We start from the raw sequence: 16,337 nt of genomic DNA on the forward strand, positions 1-16,337 counted from the left end.
GATGCTTTGTGATGACCTAGAGGGGTGGGATAGGGAGGTAGGGAGGGGGGCTCAAGAGGGAGGGGATATGGGGATATATGTATACATATAGTTTATTCACTTGATTGTACAGCAGAAACTAACACAATATTTTAAAGCAATTATACTCCAATAAAGATGAAAATAAAAAAAAGAGAGAGAAAGCCAATGGCAAAAAAAAAAAACAAAAAAAAAAAATGTCCCCCACGGAGGAGAATGTAAGTAAAAAGAGATCTGCAGAAAGCAGAGAGAGACAGGGGACTCATCGCTGCCCAAGAGATCACACATTTTCAAAACAGTAGAAAAGGCTTCAAAGGAGTATTTAGAGGAGTACAATTTATCAGCTTTTCCACAATGACTGTCCCTGTAGGACTTCCCTTGAGCATTCCTCAGAGAGCTGAGGAACAGCATGATAAACCTGCTTCCCCATGCAATTATGTTCCACTCACCAAATACAGTTTGCACGATGCCATTTCCAGGGATAGCACGGATGTGCACTTTGGCATAAAGGCATGGTTGCCATCTTGAATGCAGCACATTTAATGGGGCTTTAGAAGGGGAAAGGGCAGTGTCCCATGATGAATCCCCACCGCCTTCCCACTCACATCTCCAGCCCTGTGTCTAAAATGTGCCTGTTCACAGATCCAGGAGGCTCAACAAATAACACACCTCAGTGTAAAGCCACTTCAGGCAGATGAAACCCCCTGAAAGAGACAAAGAGTCCTCCTATTAATTCTAAAGCCTTATCTATGCATTGCGCCAGCATTGAACGCTTGAGTCCAGGAAAAAGCACAACTCTTTGTTCAGTGCTTCAAAAGATAGGAGAAGAGGGTGAGGAAGGCGAGAAGGTGGGGGTGGAAAGCAGAGGAAGGAACACTCTTTGTACAAAGCAAGAACCTTTTCTTATTGGTCCAACCATCAGTCTCTAGTTTGCTGAACATCATTCCTATATGCTCAAGTTGTGCCAGGTATGATGAGGGCCAGAGTCCGTGGTTTAGAAAGTTTTACTGTTGCCAGGGAAAGGAGATTCAGGTACATTAAAGTATTAGGGAATAATAAAAAAAATAATAATAATAATAATAATAAAGTATTAGGGAAGAGGACACTGGCTGTATGTTTATTTCTTTATTCCCAGTCTCATTCCCCTCCAAGGATTTGTGATTACTTACAAAAATATACACAAAATGAAAATGATAAAAAATAGTTGAGAAAGGAAAGCCAAAGGGAAGATACAAGTAGAAAAATAATAAAACCAAGGTTAAGATTAAAGAAATATACAATATGCTGTCCAGGCTAGGGGTGATCTATATATTTGGCTTAAAGTTTTGAAAGCCTCAAGCACAGGCAGTAAGTCACGCGGGACACTGTACACAGAGCTGACGCCGTGTTAAGAATGACAGGGCAACTGCTGGCAAGCCTCGCTGCCCAGTGATACCACCTGGGAAGGTTTTTGAAATTTCAATATGAACCAGAACCCCTAGGGAAGGCCCAGAGGGAGAGAATGCTGGGAATCTGCATTTTTACAACCTCCCTGAAGCAATTACGATGCCATCAGCACTCGGACTGGGAACCCCAGCTGTCGGGATTTAGAAACAGGAAAAACAAACAAACAAACAAACAAAAACCCTCCAAAAATCAGACTAGAAGAATTACGAAGGATGCAGAACTCAAGCTGAGCCTCGAAGTTTTGAGTGGTGTTTAAAGAAGTGGAGATTCTAAGAAGACTTTCCAAGCAGAGGTAAAGGCATGAGCAAAATCCCAGAGGTAGGAGGAAGCCTAATGCCAAGACAGGGGACAGCATGGTCCCTATCCCTATCGCCCTGGAGTAGGTGTGAGGGGTCCTAGGACACTATTTAATTTCTCCCTTAATCCATTCCATTTTAATCAAGTCACAAAGGAATTAAAGAGGCTACATACACAACAAATAAAGGATAAAACTGAGATAAGAGGTGAGTGAAAATATATACATTACTTATCTATTGCTATGTAACACATTGAGTGGCTTAAAAATAATACACATTTATTATCTCACAGCGTCCATGGCTCAGGAATCTGAGAACAGCTTATCTGGGACCTCTATTCAGATCTCATCTGGTAAGCAGGCCTCAGGTCTCACCTGAGCGCATGTGGCTGTGGGCAGAATTCATTTCCTTGCATCTGTAAAACTCATGGTGACTTGCTCATCAAGGTCAGCAGGAGAATCTCTGAGCTTCAAACCTCTGATCTCTAGACTCATGTTAAGGGACTTTGTCCGATTAGGTCAGGCCCACCCAAGAAAATCTCCTCTTTTATTAGTAAACTGATTAGGGACTTTAATGACATTTGCAAAAGTCTCCCCACCTCTACCATACAATGTAACCTAATCACAGGAGTGATAAGCATCATATTCTCAGGAGGAAGGGGATCACACACCACCTGCATGTGTAAGAAAGCTGATCTCTCAGGGTCCATCTTAGAATTCTGTCTACCACAAAGTACAAAGATGAGAGAATGAAAAATCACAAATATTCAGGATATAGGAGCCAACAGAGCACTTGTAATTAAACATGTAAATTTGGCTCTGAGCTTCCTGGCAGTTGAAGTAAAAAGGAGACATGATCAGACTTCATAGTACTCTTTGATCAGTTCCTAGTACTGACTTATAGAAGATGTTTCTCATGTGTGTACATAGGAATCATGAAGTGACAAGCATCAAAATAAGGTGAAAGAAATAAGATAGAGTTACATGGAGTTTGATCCAAAATAACTCTGTCAAGTAGAGGATGCATGTGCCCCTCCCCATCAACTCACTCCCATACCATGGGGAATTGGTAATGATGGGAATAGAGTTCAGTGAGATGCTTGGTCAATACCAAGTAACATGGGCTGGCAATAGAGGAACCCGTAACAGAGATTAACCACAGAAAGGCACCATAAGTTTTCCAGGGGGAAGTGACAGGAGCAGAAATTTGAGCCCTACATAGTCTCCAATGAGTCTTGCAGAAATGTTGCCTTGTTCTTGTGCCCTGGGGAGTATTACCTGGCCACGACCCTATGGAACAGCTTTCCTCCAGAGCATCTTTCAGGCATCCTTTGACCTCAGACAGAGCTGATCAAATGCCTCTCTTCGCTTTATATTTCTCATTATTGGTTCTAAGCAATCGGCACAGTGAATCTATTCACACTCTAAAATAAACCTGGGGCTGCACAAAAACTACTCTTCTTTCTTCTATCTACTAATATATTATCTCTTTTTATGACCCCCCCTCAATTCCACCACTTCCTGTTCAATTCCACGTACCTGTCTCCCTTCCTTGAATGGCCTCTGCCCTCATTCACAGTCAGCATTGACTGTGTAATCACTCCTGTTGACTCACATCTGGTCTCCTACCATCTGACCATCTGGTCCATGGCAATGACCGCTTTTAACCTCTTGCATCTTTCAGTTTCCATAGAGCTTATTAACTTAGATCTACAAAGTCCATAGATGGAAGAGGCCTTGGAATCCCTCCAGCTCACCTTCCTTCTCGATAAAGACCATCCCACCACTGTCTGAGCACCTCTGGAGACAAGGAACTATTTTGTACGGTCCCAGTTTTAGTCTGTGAATTTCCAAATGATCAAAAGTTCTGCCTAACATTAGTCTACAATTATTTCTCTTCAACTTCTACCATAAGTAGTAGTGGAAGTTAAGTAGTATTCTCTAAAGTAAATTCAATCACCACCTTTACCCTCACATATTATTAGTGGGAATATAAATCGGTACAACCACCTTGGAAAACTATTCATCAGTATCTCCTAGATTCCCTGTGATGCAGCAATGTCACACACACACACTCAGGTATGTGTATGTTTGTTCACCAAGGGACATGTACTGGAATAATCACAGAAGCACTATTTGTCATGGTCCCAAACTGAAAACTATCCAAATACACCACCAACAGTAGAAAGAATATATTATGATATAGCCACACAACGGAATGAGAGTTCTATGGCTAACCACAGCAATGTGGATGAATCACACAAATATGACTTGAATGAAAGCACGTTTTGCATATGGGGTGATTCCATTTACATAAAGTGCAAAAAAACAGGCAAAATTAATCTATGCTCCTGGAAGCCCTCATGCTGATTACCTGAGGGGTGTGATTAAAAGGGAACTTGAGGAGGGTGCTGGTGATGTGCTGGTGATGTTTCTTGGTCTGAGAGCTGGTAATACAGGTGTATTCACTTTGTAAAAATGTGTCAAGCTGTATACTTATGTGCACTCATCTTCGTGTATGTTACACTTCAAAACAGTTTTAAAATCCTCTTCCTCCTCCAAATCACCTGAATAAGTCAAATTTCTTTAGCCACGTCTTATAGATATGGGTTGTAGAATATTCAAGAACCCTGGCCACCAACCTATGAAAGCTTTTAATTTGGCAAAGCCCTGGTCATCCATTTGGAATTTAACCATATTGATTGGCTTACAGTCTTCTTTAAATGTCGCCTGTGAGAGTAACTCCTTTCCACCGAAATGTTGTGAACCCCTCAAAGACAGGTATTTTCCTTTTTGATTTGCTAGTTGCAGATATATTCAGAGTCCATGGTGTACTCAAAAAATACTCCTTTTCCCTCCTCTTCCTCAGCAAGTACAGATAAAAGAGATCGAATTTACATGCAGTCTATTTGATTCAACAACCTGAGTATTTTCTTCCTTTTTTTTCCCAATGGAAGGCTTACTACTCATTTGTGCAGTGAAGCTAACAATTGCTCTCTTCCCTCAAGGTGATCTAAGAGTTAACCTTTGCCCTGATTTATGAGCCCTTTTCAGATGTTTCTATATGATGGAACCACATCTCTAATGTTAAGAAAGACTCCTGCATTCTCAATAATGGAATGAAAATAATGGTTTTGATGTCAATAAAGCTTTTGGCTGATAACTTTTCTTTCCAGAGCAACTACTGGCAAGGAAATCTGCAGATATTCACAACGTGAATGTTGGTTTTCTCTCTGCTCACACACTCACTTGCACGCTTGGCGCCTGGCATGAGGTTTGCAGAATTTTCTTTTCCCACTTTGCACAATTTTTCCAAGAGAATATTTATGGGCATCAGTCACTTCCCTGGACCCAGAGAAAACCACAATTCGAAAAGATACATACACCCCAACATTTGTAGCAGCATGGATGGACCTAGAGACTGTCATACAGAGTGAAGTAAGTCAGAAAGAGAAAAACAAATATCGTATATTAATGCATATATGCAGAATCTAGAAAAATGGTACAGATCAACTGTTTGCAAGGCATAAATAGAGACATAGATGTGGAGAACATATGGACACCAAGGGGGGAAAGGGGGGGGCAGGGTGTGATGAACTGGGAGGTTGGGATTGCCATATATACATTACTAATAAGAAAAGAATATCAAATTGTACACTTTAAATATATGCAGTTTATTGCACGTCAATTATATCTCAATAAAAGTTCTTAAAAAAAAAAGAAAAGATACATGCACCCCAATGTTCACTGCAGCACTATTTACAATAGCCAGGACATGAAAATAACCTAAATGTCCATCAACAGAGGAATAGATAAAGATGTGGTACATATATACAATGGAATACTACTCAGCCATAAAAAGGAAAAAATAATGCCATTTGCAGCAAAATGGATGGACCTAGAGATTATCATACTGAGAAAAGTCAGAGAAAGACAAATATCACATGATATTGCTCATATGTGGAAACAAAAAAAAGTACAAATGAACTTACCTACAAAACAGAAATAGAGTTACAGATATAGAAAACAAACTTATGGTTATGGGGGGGGATAAATTGGGAGATTGGGACTGACATATACACACTACTATATATAAAACTGATACCTAATAAGAACCTACTGCATAGCACAGGGAACTCTACTCAATACTCTGTAATGGCCTATACGGGAAAAGAATTTAAAAAAAAAGAGTGGAAGTGGATATATGTATAACTGATTCACTTGCCGTACACCTGAAGCTAACACAACATTATAAATCAGCTATACTCCAGTAAATTTCTTTTAAATTTAAAACAAAAAGAGAGAGAAGCCAGTTTCCTAGCCATGTTCCTATTCCCATCACCCGGCTGCCTATATAACCAACGGTTCAGTGTATAGAAGCACAGCTTGCCCCTGCCCAGGTTTGACAGAGAGAGAGGGAAAGGGGGAGAGAGAGAGGATAGAGAGATAGATGATAGACAAAGAGAGAGATGAGAGAGAGAGAGAGAGGGAGAGAGAGACAGACAGAGAATGAAATTATGAATCTGCAAAGATTCTTACCAAGCCCGTTGAGGAGCTCACTCTAGAAAATTGCAGACACATGTCAGTTCTTTATAAAGACCATACAAAACAGAGTAGGAAAATCTAAGCAAGCTACTCATGCAGAAACTATTTAATCAAAGAGTAAAGACAATTATAACATCTGTTAATCTTCTGTGGAGGTTATAATTAAATGCTTTGGAGAAACACCCTTTCAAGGGTGATCCTTCAACATCTGTTGTGAAGACACACAGCACTGTGCAGTGACGAATCACTTCAGCGCTTTGGGAAAATGGGACTTCTGGAGATCTCAGACGCTGCAAGGGTCCTCCTCTCGCAGTCCGGACCTGTGCCCGCTGTCCTGGGGGAGGGGCTTTGCTCCTTAGTGTTCTGCTTGATCATCTGAGCTGTGAGTCAGACTGAAGTCGCTGTGTGTTAAGGAATAACAGGATCATGGGGCCAGAAATGGCCTTGTGACTATTTGATCCCCAGCCTTCACACTGCAGATGGGGCCACTTGCTCCCACGTCCTACAGCTGACTTGTGGAAGAATTTCTACAAGCAGGGTTGTTTAATTCTCCATCCAGATTTCACTCCACTCCACCATGCTGCTTGCTCTTTTGGTTTCTTTGGTAACTTTGACTTGAAATTTGGATGTGTTCTTTGTTTAACAGGCTCAGCATTATAAACAGGCTCTAGGGTATCTGAAGTTTATGCAGAGGTGGAAAACTGAAGTGCTTCACTACTCCATCTCCTGATCCTTTGCCAGTGAGAAACGCTGACCACCATCACTTCTCCTCTACTTGGCTTTCTGGGGAGTAGGAGGGAGAGGAGAGGCATATAAAGATAAAAGAAGGAAAAGAACAGCAACGACAACAAAAAAGAGGATGAACAAAGAGAGGGAGAGATGTGAAGAGAGATGACTGAGAGGGACAAATACAGAGAAATAAGGTGAGGTAAAGCGGAAGGGAGGAGCTAGGGAAGGTGGTCCAGGGAAGCAGGACAAGGGCATCAAATTAAGACCCCAGCAAAAGGAGCTGAACACTCTTTATATCCACCCAACTTCATAACCTGGTTCCACTCTACTTCAAATAAGCTATCCTACACATACAAAATACCAGAGGATCTGGCAGTTTTGCCAAGCAAAATGCAGAGGTGATAGAGCCAGGGGGATCCCATAAACAGACACAAGGTATCAAGCCATAAGAAACACACCCGTATGGGGAGAACATAATAAACGTATTCACCGTCCAGGAAGAGGTAGGGGTGGGCAGCCTCCTTGGTAACTGTTTTGGGGTGCAAACACTAGTACGTGCCAAAATGCCGAGTAAGTGGGGTTCTTGACATCTGACATAGGGATGAAACAGCAAGTCCCTATGACCAGACATATGGGGCTGACATCGGCCCTCTCATTTCCCTTCAGCAATCACCTGCTTATCAGGACCCATGATGTCTTCAGTGATAAGGAGCTAATGTGACAGGAACGGTCACCATATACTGTGAGTCTAGTTTTGTGCGGACATGCTACGTACTTTATCTCATTTAATCCTCATAGTGATAAGGAGGTAATATAATCTAAATATCTGGGTCAAAGTCTTACTATGCAATCTGGAACAAATTAACCTCTTGGTACCTTGGCTGTCTCATCTATGAAACAGCATTAATAGGAATATTTATCTCCAAGGGCTATTTTGAGGATGAAATGATACAATATAAATAGAAAGCACAACGGGGCCAGACACGTTGCAAGCACTTAATAAATAGCAGATGAAATCATTGTTGATATCACTACATTTAACGGATGAGGAAATCGAGCTCAAGGAAATTAAATAACTCTCCCAAAGTCGATGGGGATCAGAACAGATGCAGGAACCCAGGTGTATCTAAGGATAAATGCCACATGGGTGTGAGCTGTGGCTATTTATTTTCTGTTACTCTATCTGTATTAACTGACTCCAAAGATCCTGGTCTTTCTGGTATATGATACAGCCTCTCAGGGAAAGGGTATCCAAAAATATCGCCATTCCAGGCTGGGAAACATAAAGGGCATATTACTCAGCTCAAGACATCTTTCTCTTCCCATTCCCTTGCCCTCAACAACAGGAGAAGAAAAGAAACCCTTGTTCATCCTCTTCTTCACTTACTCTCATACCTATAGAGCCCCACTGACGAACGCCGTGAATATTGATACCTACACAGCTAGAACTAAACAGGCATTCACTCCCTCACTGAAAGTTAGGTAAAAAGAAATGTCTTGCCTTTGTCCCCTGTCCACAGCAATGTTGAATGCCATGAGATTTGAATGTCATCGGCTGAGTTATAAAAAAGGAATATTTTCAAAAGCGTAAGAATGCTGAGGAGAAAGCATTAAATATGTCTGAAAATTTGCTTATAGCCGTCCACTCACCAAATATTTGTCGGGCACTTACCATTTAGGTGCTCACGCTACCATATTAAACAAGGTAGACATAGGTTCTGCCTCTATGGAACTCAGGCCTAGATAGGGAGATGTTCTAAATCCAATAGTTGACCATATATTTAATTACACTAGAGATATGTGCTATGTAAAGCAAGTACCTGAAGCTATCCGAGCCTATAACAAGTGGGGAAAGCTTTCCTGCGGAACAACATTCAGGCTGAGCAGTAATTGACCAAGTGAGGTTGGGGAGGGAGGGGAAGCCTTCCAAAGGAGGAATTTGGGTGAGTAGGAGAAGTCGAAAACAGGCCAGTGAGTAGGAAGAGAAGAGCTCTGTGCTAACCCACCAAATGATTCCAGAAAAGTCAGCTCAAGTCCCCACAACTCTTTCCTTCACTGCAACATGGCATGATGGAGAACTTAACAATGCTCTCCAGCTCTCACCATTCCTCTAGATTCTCCTCCCCTGTGTCTGAATTGAGGGTATACCACAGACTGAGATTCTGGTCCAGGTTCAGGGAGTAGAAAACCCATTTTGTTGAGACTGGGGCTCACTCAAATGTAGGAAGCAAGTATAAACTGCTCCCAGGATGGGGAACCATCATTTTCCTCCTCCATATTCAACAGCCAACATTAGTTTCCTCAAAAGGCTCAGAGGCCAGTGCTCCAATTCCAAAAGAAAGGTCATGTACAGATTTTATGACTTGGAATCCAAAGCTTGGTTTGGTAGATGGGCTGAATTCTCCAGTGAACAATCTGAATTCTCTAATTTTCCCTAACAACAAAAATAAAAAGGTAAGCCTTCTAATTCCTCCAGATTGAAAGAAATACAATGCACTTTAAAAAAAATTATTTTGGTAGTTTTACTGCTATTAATCAGGTATCCTAAAAACAATGGCTTCTTTCACAAGGTACCTGTTGCAATTGGTCTGTATGTGAAATTTTATTCAGTTTAATAAGGCCCTCTACTGGCAATCTCCAAAAACACAATCTCTTTCAAATTATTTTTTAGTAAGCTATTTTAACTACTCCCAATAATGAAGTATCTCACACTCCTGATTATGCAAATCTGTGCTGAAAGGATGAGAAGAAAATGAGAAAGGGAAGAAATAAATGTCATTTCGAGTGGGCCATTCATTTAGCTATTCATAAAATAACATTACATGACGCATCATTTGGTTTCCTCTGATGAAGCTGTTCTAGATGTCAAAGGTACTCAGGAACAAAGGCTATTTCCTACACTAAAATGTATCGAGTATTCATGGAACATAAAACTAAATTATGAAATGTTATTTACAAACTACAATAAACCAGATTGTGTCTGTCTATTTACCCACATATGACTAATTGACTATAATTAGAATAAAAGAAATGTCAGAGGCAGGCCTTTTAAATTGCTTCTGATATGTCAAAACTAATAAACTTCTTCCACTTGACAACCAACCAAAAAAAACAAAAACAAAACAATAAATAGTATATGACAACTTAAGAATTTATCCATATAAGAAGAATGTTTGAAAACTAAGTTTTCTTGGACACATTTATCAAAGGGCTGTTGGAAAATTTAACTGTAGATTCCCAGAAAAGCAAGTCAATGTTTTAAATGAGGCAATTAATAACTTTAGGACAAATATTTTTAACAGAAAGGAAATACAATAATAAATTATTTGACTCAATAGTAAATGTTATTAACAATCATGATAAAAATAAGGAATAGACATTTAATCAAACTTGTGATATAATTCCACTGGAGAACAGAAACGGTAAGGTAGGTGTAAGAAATATATATTGTAATCATAATAGAAGGTAAATTTTAAATAATTTGACACTGTAACTAAATATAAAAAACATTATTTAAAAAAAAAGTAGAGAAAAAGCGGCTAAAAGAAAATCCTCTGAGAAGTAGGACTGGGCAATGGGGTGGGAAGGCGGCTTGGGACTGTCAGACATATACATCTTCATATATACATAACTGTTTATATATACATAAACATTTTAGTACTACCATTTAACATATGTCAAGTGACATATGTAAATATATATGATATATAGTTATTTATATAGACATTTTAGAACTATTTGGTTTTCTAAATTATGAGCATGTATTACTTTGATTTTTTTTTTTAAGTTTCTAAAAACAGATCAGCACTGGCAATGGGACCCACTTAGGATATACCTTCTGGATTGGCCAGGATCAGCATTCTGTTTCCAGATTCAATTTGTCAAATGAAGCAAAGTTCCCTTCATGGAACAGTTTGTCAGACACACATCTTGACAGTAACACTTGTTCCCACGTTTCAGAACGAACAGCTCGTCTTTTAACATTGTAATATGTATCTGCCATATTATTATCCAAGCTTATGTGCCAAGATGGGTTTGGGACTTTCTTCTTGAATTCAGTCCACTGGGTTCTTATAGTGCATCCAAATTCTACTCAAAGGAATCACTAATCCAGAAAGTCTATTTCCAAGAGGAGAGATCTGGTTTCTTGCCCTGAAAATACCAGATTAATTTATGCAACTACTACTGGGAAGTACCTTGTGTAACTGAGGCTTCCAAAAGGACACAACACACTTCATTAGACAAATATGTATTGGGGGTACAGTAAATGTTGTGGCTAATGTTCTAAGTATCTGAGAGATTTATTATTTCATCTATAAAGACAGCACAATTGGGAATCTAAAATTCCAAAGGCATTAAACTTTGCAGAATTAGAGAAGCAGAGAAAAATAAGGCTCGAAGGTATCTTGTGTTTAACTGGTTCTATGACTTGCTGGTGTTCAACCTCAACCATTCTGGCTATTTAAACCCACTATCACAAAATACTACTACTTCCCTCGGCAAACTTTTCCAGAAACCAACCAAATGGTCAACCATTACTTCCAATTTTTTTTGTTAACCTAAATCCCCTGAATTATACTCTTGACCAAGCTGAACTCAGCCTACCAACGCCTATACTGAGAATGCAAATAATCTTGATGTTGAGCCATAAACTTGGTCCAACTTGCAAGGGGATTCATATCTGAGATTAAAACAAAAATACCAAAGGACTGAGCATGGGCTTTGACCCTTCTACAAGACTAGAAAATGTGAATCACCGCTTCAGTCGGCTGGCACTTAGAAGTGTTTATCTGATTTGCTTCTCTCTAGTACCACCAGTCAAGGGGAAGACAAGAAAAATCAAAGTGCCATCATGGGCAAAGCTCATGAGAAAGATTACCTTCCACATGTCCAGAGAGCCACACAATGAAAGGTTAAGAGTATGGGCTCAGGGTTCAAATCCTGCTTCTACCTCTTTTACTGCCCCTAAAACCTTTGCACATTACCTCACCTTTCTGAACCTCAGCATCCTTGCCTGGAAAACGAGTGTGATGATTGTAATGAGATAGCACCTGTGAAGAGTTTAAAAATGTGCCTGGTATATAGTTATCACTCAATAGTGTGATTATGAGGGAGAAAATTTAAATCTCAGAGTACCCATCAAGCACGCATTCATATTTTTTTTCATCATTTCTTGGGAATTCACTGTGTGCCAGGTGCTTAGCTAGGCACGAGATTATCCTCCAGGCCCTTGCCAAATTTGTAAACTGGGTGAAGGGAGGTACCTTGGGCAAGAATGTAAAGGTATTGACGTGCTAAAGAATGTACAAGCCCAGGGCTTCCTAGGTGGCGCAGTGGTTGAAAATCCGCCCGCCAATGCGGGGGACACGGGTTCGATTCCTGCTCCAGGAAGATCCCACATGCCTCGGAGCAACTAAGCCCGTGTGCCAAAAAAAAAAAAAGAATGTACAAGCCCAGCATGTTTAGGTAACAAGAAAGCAGCTCCTAGCAGCTGAGACAGGAATTCGCACCTGAATCACCTGAGGAAATTTTTAACTGTGCCTAGGTCTGTAATCCCACCTTGGAGATGCTGATTCATTAAGTCTGGGGTGGGACATGAGCATTGGTAAGGCCAATAGTTCCGACAACAGCTAATACTCATCAGTACTTAATCTTTGCCTGGTATTGTGCTAAGTGTGTTAGCTATATTAATGTATTTAATCCTCCCCGTACTCCCATAAGGCAGGCACTCTTACTAGCCACATTTTAAAGATGAAAAGCTGAAACAGAAAAGTCAAGTGAATTAACTAGGATCATAAAGCTGCCTAGTGATGAAAGCAGGACATCACTCTGCCATGCTGCCCCTCAACCCTTGATGGAAGATACAGATGGACAGTCAGGCCCGGAACCTCCAAGACAGACACACAGTACATGTGTGGGAGTAGAGAGAAATGACGCAGGGGAGGTTGCCGGCATCACATCAGGAATAGCCCTGTTTGCATGCCGGGAAGCCTGGCATTGAGGGCCTTCAACCACAGTGAAGAAGAATTTCAAGTCACTCAGCACATTATGTGATGTTTTTGTCAGCCATGTGGTGAGGCACAGGTGTTTGACGCAGGAAAAGATTAGCAATTCACTCCTTCACTTATTTATTATTATACATTGAACTACTATACTACTATACTCTGTACTAGGTGCCGTGGATATAGAAAGTATTGAAATATAGCCCCAGCTTTTGATGCAAAGAAGTTCTTACTAGGTAGCAAAGAGCTTCAGATCCCACAGCAAAAATCAGCACAGGATACCATGAGGCTCCAAAGAGGAAAATCATCACTTTGACTTGAAGAATCCATGGAGGCATCCCATAGGCAGGGATGTCAGGGGAAAGGAAGGCTCTGTTGAAAAGAAGAATGCAGGGTGTTAGGAGAATCTAGTTGAATGTTAGCATCAGAGGTCCAGGCTGCACTGAGAGAATGAGGGTCGGGAGAGGAATCTATGAGAAAGTAAAGCTTCCACAGGCAAGAGGAGCCCCAAAGAGGGGAAAGACCAGTAAGGTGTGGTCAATCAAAGAAGTCTGAGACTTGGAAGTAAAGCAGAAGTACAAAATGTCAGAGCTGGGAACCACCTTCAGTCTCTCAACCTGCACCTGATTCAAAGTGCCTCCTGTACTATTCCACTGCCTGAAACGCCCGGCCTGCCTTTAAGTCATCAACTGTCAATCACAGAGTGCTCTTTGGTTCTCTAGCCAAAATAATGAAGAACAGAGATGGTAAGAAACATAACCAAAGCCAAAGACAAAATAGGAATGTTCTCTCTTTACCAAACCTTCATCTATATACCTTCAGGCAGCCCAGCTCCTGCATGAAGGCTAGTAACAACATGTGGGTCCTAGTTCTTCCACAACCTGGAAGAACTGAAATGCGAAATGCATGCTGGGATGAGAGACTTGGTTTCTAGTTGGAGCTCTACCATCGTCTTGCTGCGTGACTTTGGACCAATCATTTGCCTTCCTTATGCCTCAGGTTTTCTTCTGTAAAAGATAAGCTTTAACTAATGATTTGGAAACTGTTTTTATTAGCACATTCCTTTCTTTAAGTAAAAATTCACAGAAAGCATTGAGCTTTAATATATAAAACATATCCAATGCTAACCAGCATATTTAGGATGGATAAACAAGAAGATCCCACTGTATAGCACAGGGAACTATATTCAATATTCTGTGATAAACCCATAATGGAAAGGAATATGAAGAAGTATATATATATATATATATATATATAACTGAGTCACTTTGCTATACAGTAGAAATTTACACAACACTGTAAATCAAATATACTTCAATAAAAAAATATGCAAAAGAGTGTGCTCCAATAGAAAAATCTGTAGCTGACAAACACGCAGGAGGAGGCTGTCCACCTTAGAATTCCATGGAAAACAGTGGAATATTTTAGGAGCTTTCAGGCACTGGCTTCTTACAATTCTCTGAGCCCAGAGAAAAAGGGAAAGGCCGTGAAGGCTGTCACTGTTCTTGTGGGCTGGTGACACAGGCACAGAATGGAGGACCAGGCAGGTCTCCCAAGTCAAGTCAAGAGGCTCATGTGCAGGAGGTAACGGACTAACAGCCACTTGCCAATCCGTGTGGCAGGACTGTTAGGACTGGATGACAGGCATCAGCCAGGATGCGCTACTGATTACAAGGGGCTGAAGTCACTGCAGGCGCTCAGGTGCAAACCCAGCAGCAAGAAGCACGCAGCAGAAAGACAAACCCACGTGGCTCAGACGCAGAACTTCCAGGTGGGCCAGGGCAGCCGTGAGGAGAGGGACCCCGGATCCAGGCTGGCAGCACACAGAGCCCACCCTTCCTATTCCCCCAAAGAATAACTGCAGACTTTGAAAGAGTCGGGAGGAAAGTGAAAGCAAGGATGTGGACCTCCCATCCCTACCGAGCTGAGTGTCAAAGTTAACTTTTTCAAAGGCAGTACCTTCATTCAGGTCCCCAAAGGCAAGTTAGAACAGCAAACATATCTCCAGATACTTAAAGAAGAAATCCAGATAGAAGCAGTTTCCATTTCAAAACATCATATGTCTATACTTTAGAACTCCCTGAGAATGAATGAGCTTATGTATGTACCTGTGTTTGAGGGGAGGGTGTGGGCAAGAAGGGAAGCAGACACTGAACAACACGCACATGTTAAAACTCTATAAACCACAGAAAGGCTCAGAGATGACAAACGAGTGGGAGGGTTTTCCCTTCTAGCACACCAGTTAATTAAAAATTGATCTTTAAGTTTTCTCCTAAAATTCCTATGTCAGCCTAATAGTTTTCTGTATGGTTGGTTGCTTTTTATTAAAAAAAAAATTTCCAACTTCCCTGTAGAGGCAAATGAGGATCAGAAATTCAGTATCCTGTTATCAGCTATGTGCTGAGTCCTCTGCACCTACCCTATCAACCTCAGCCCACTGTAATTACTACTTGAAACAAATGCGTACTTGTTGTGGCAGCGACCGAGCCCGGAGAAACACATACACATCATCCTCTCACTTTAAAAGCAAAGCAAGCTGTATAAATACGAAAAACTGTTACAAGAGTTTAAAAAATTCCAACAGTCTTACTTGTCAGCTCTGCAGTCAACACATCTCACAGTCCTGGAGACAAACACAGGAACTGCAACAACTCTCTCCAGCTAAACATTTCCTCCCGGTTGATCCTCTGTTTATTTGTGAAGCATGAAAACGCCGGGCTCGGAGACCACGCGCAGTTTCCCTGAACAGCCGAAGAGGCAGCAAAAGTTCCTGCCGCGAATTCGGAGCAAGTTTGCGGAGACCCCGCTGCTCCCTGGGCTGCGGCTCCGCGGTTGCTCCGAGCTTGTAAATACAAGCTCCGTGGACAAAGTCCCACATGACATCACCGGCAGCTGCTTATTGTTGAGTCTTTATTAACTGACTGTCAAAAAGAAAGCAGGGGGTGGGGAGCAAGAGTATCTTTTCTGCAGCAAAAAATCGGGCATCTCAGAGTGGATTCCGGTGATGCAGGCGTAAATAATCCCATTGATTCAAATTTTCAAGAGCCTGGTTTCCCTCGGGTCAGATCCTTGCTCCTGAAAAAGGCAGGGAATCGCCTCCACCGATTGACGCTGGCTAAACTGAAGCCCCTGGGGAGCCAGCGGGCTCCTAGCAAGTTGTTACCCACCTGGTTTCCAGTCGCTTCAGAGTTTGATGATTCATGAAAAAAATGAGTATTAGTTACGTCTTATTTTGCCTAACAACTTTGTACTGTGATGTGTGTGTGAATTTTTTTTTTTCTAGATGGCTTCTCCTGGGTTGC

General features: G+C 41.2%; 1 protein-coding gene across 1 annotated transcript in view; it reads right to left on the bottom strand.

The window, feature by feature from the left end:
- Positions 1-15,838, bottom strand: part of NCKAP5 (NCK associated protein 5) — a 928,785-nt gene extending 912,947 nt beyond the window's left edge. Inside the window, exon 1 of the mRNA XM_057745121.1 lies at positions 15,626-15,838. The gene's annotated coding sequence lies outside the window, so the exon portion shown is untranslated. The remainder of the gene's footprint in view (positions 1-15,625) is intronic.
- Between the last annotated feature and the right edge of the window lie 499 nt (positions 15,839-16,337).

The sequence above is a fragment of the Hippopotamus amphibius genome, chromosome 8, assembly GCF_030028045.1.
Source record: "Hippopotamus amphibius kiboko isolate mHipAmp2 chromosome 8, mHipAmp2.hap2, whole genome shotgun sequence".
Taxonomy (NCBI): domain Eukaryota; kingdom Metazoa; phylum Chordata; class Mammalia; order Artiodactyla; family Hippopotamidae; genus Hippopotamus; species Hippopotamus amphibius.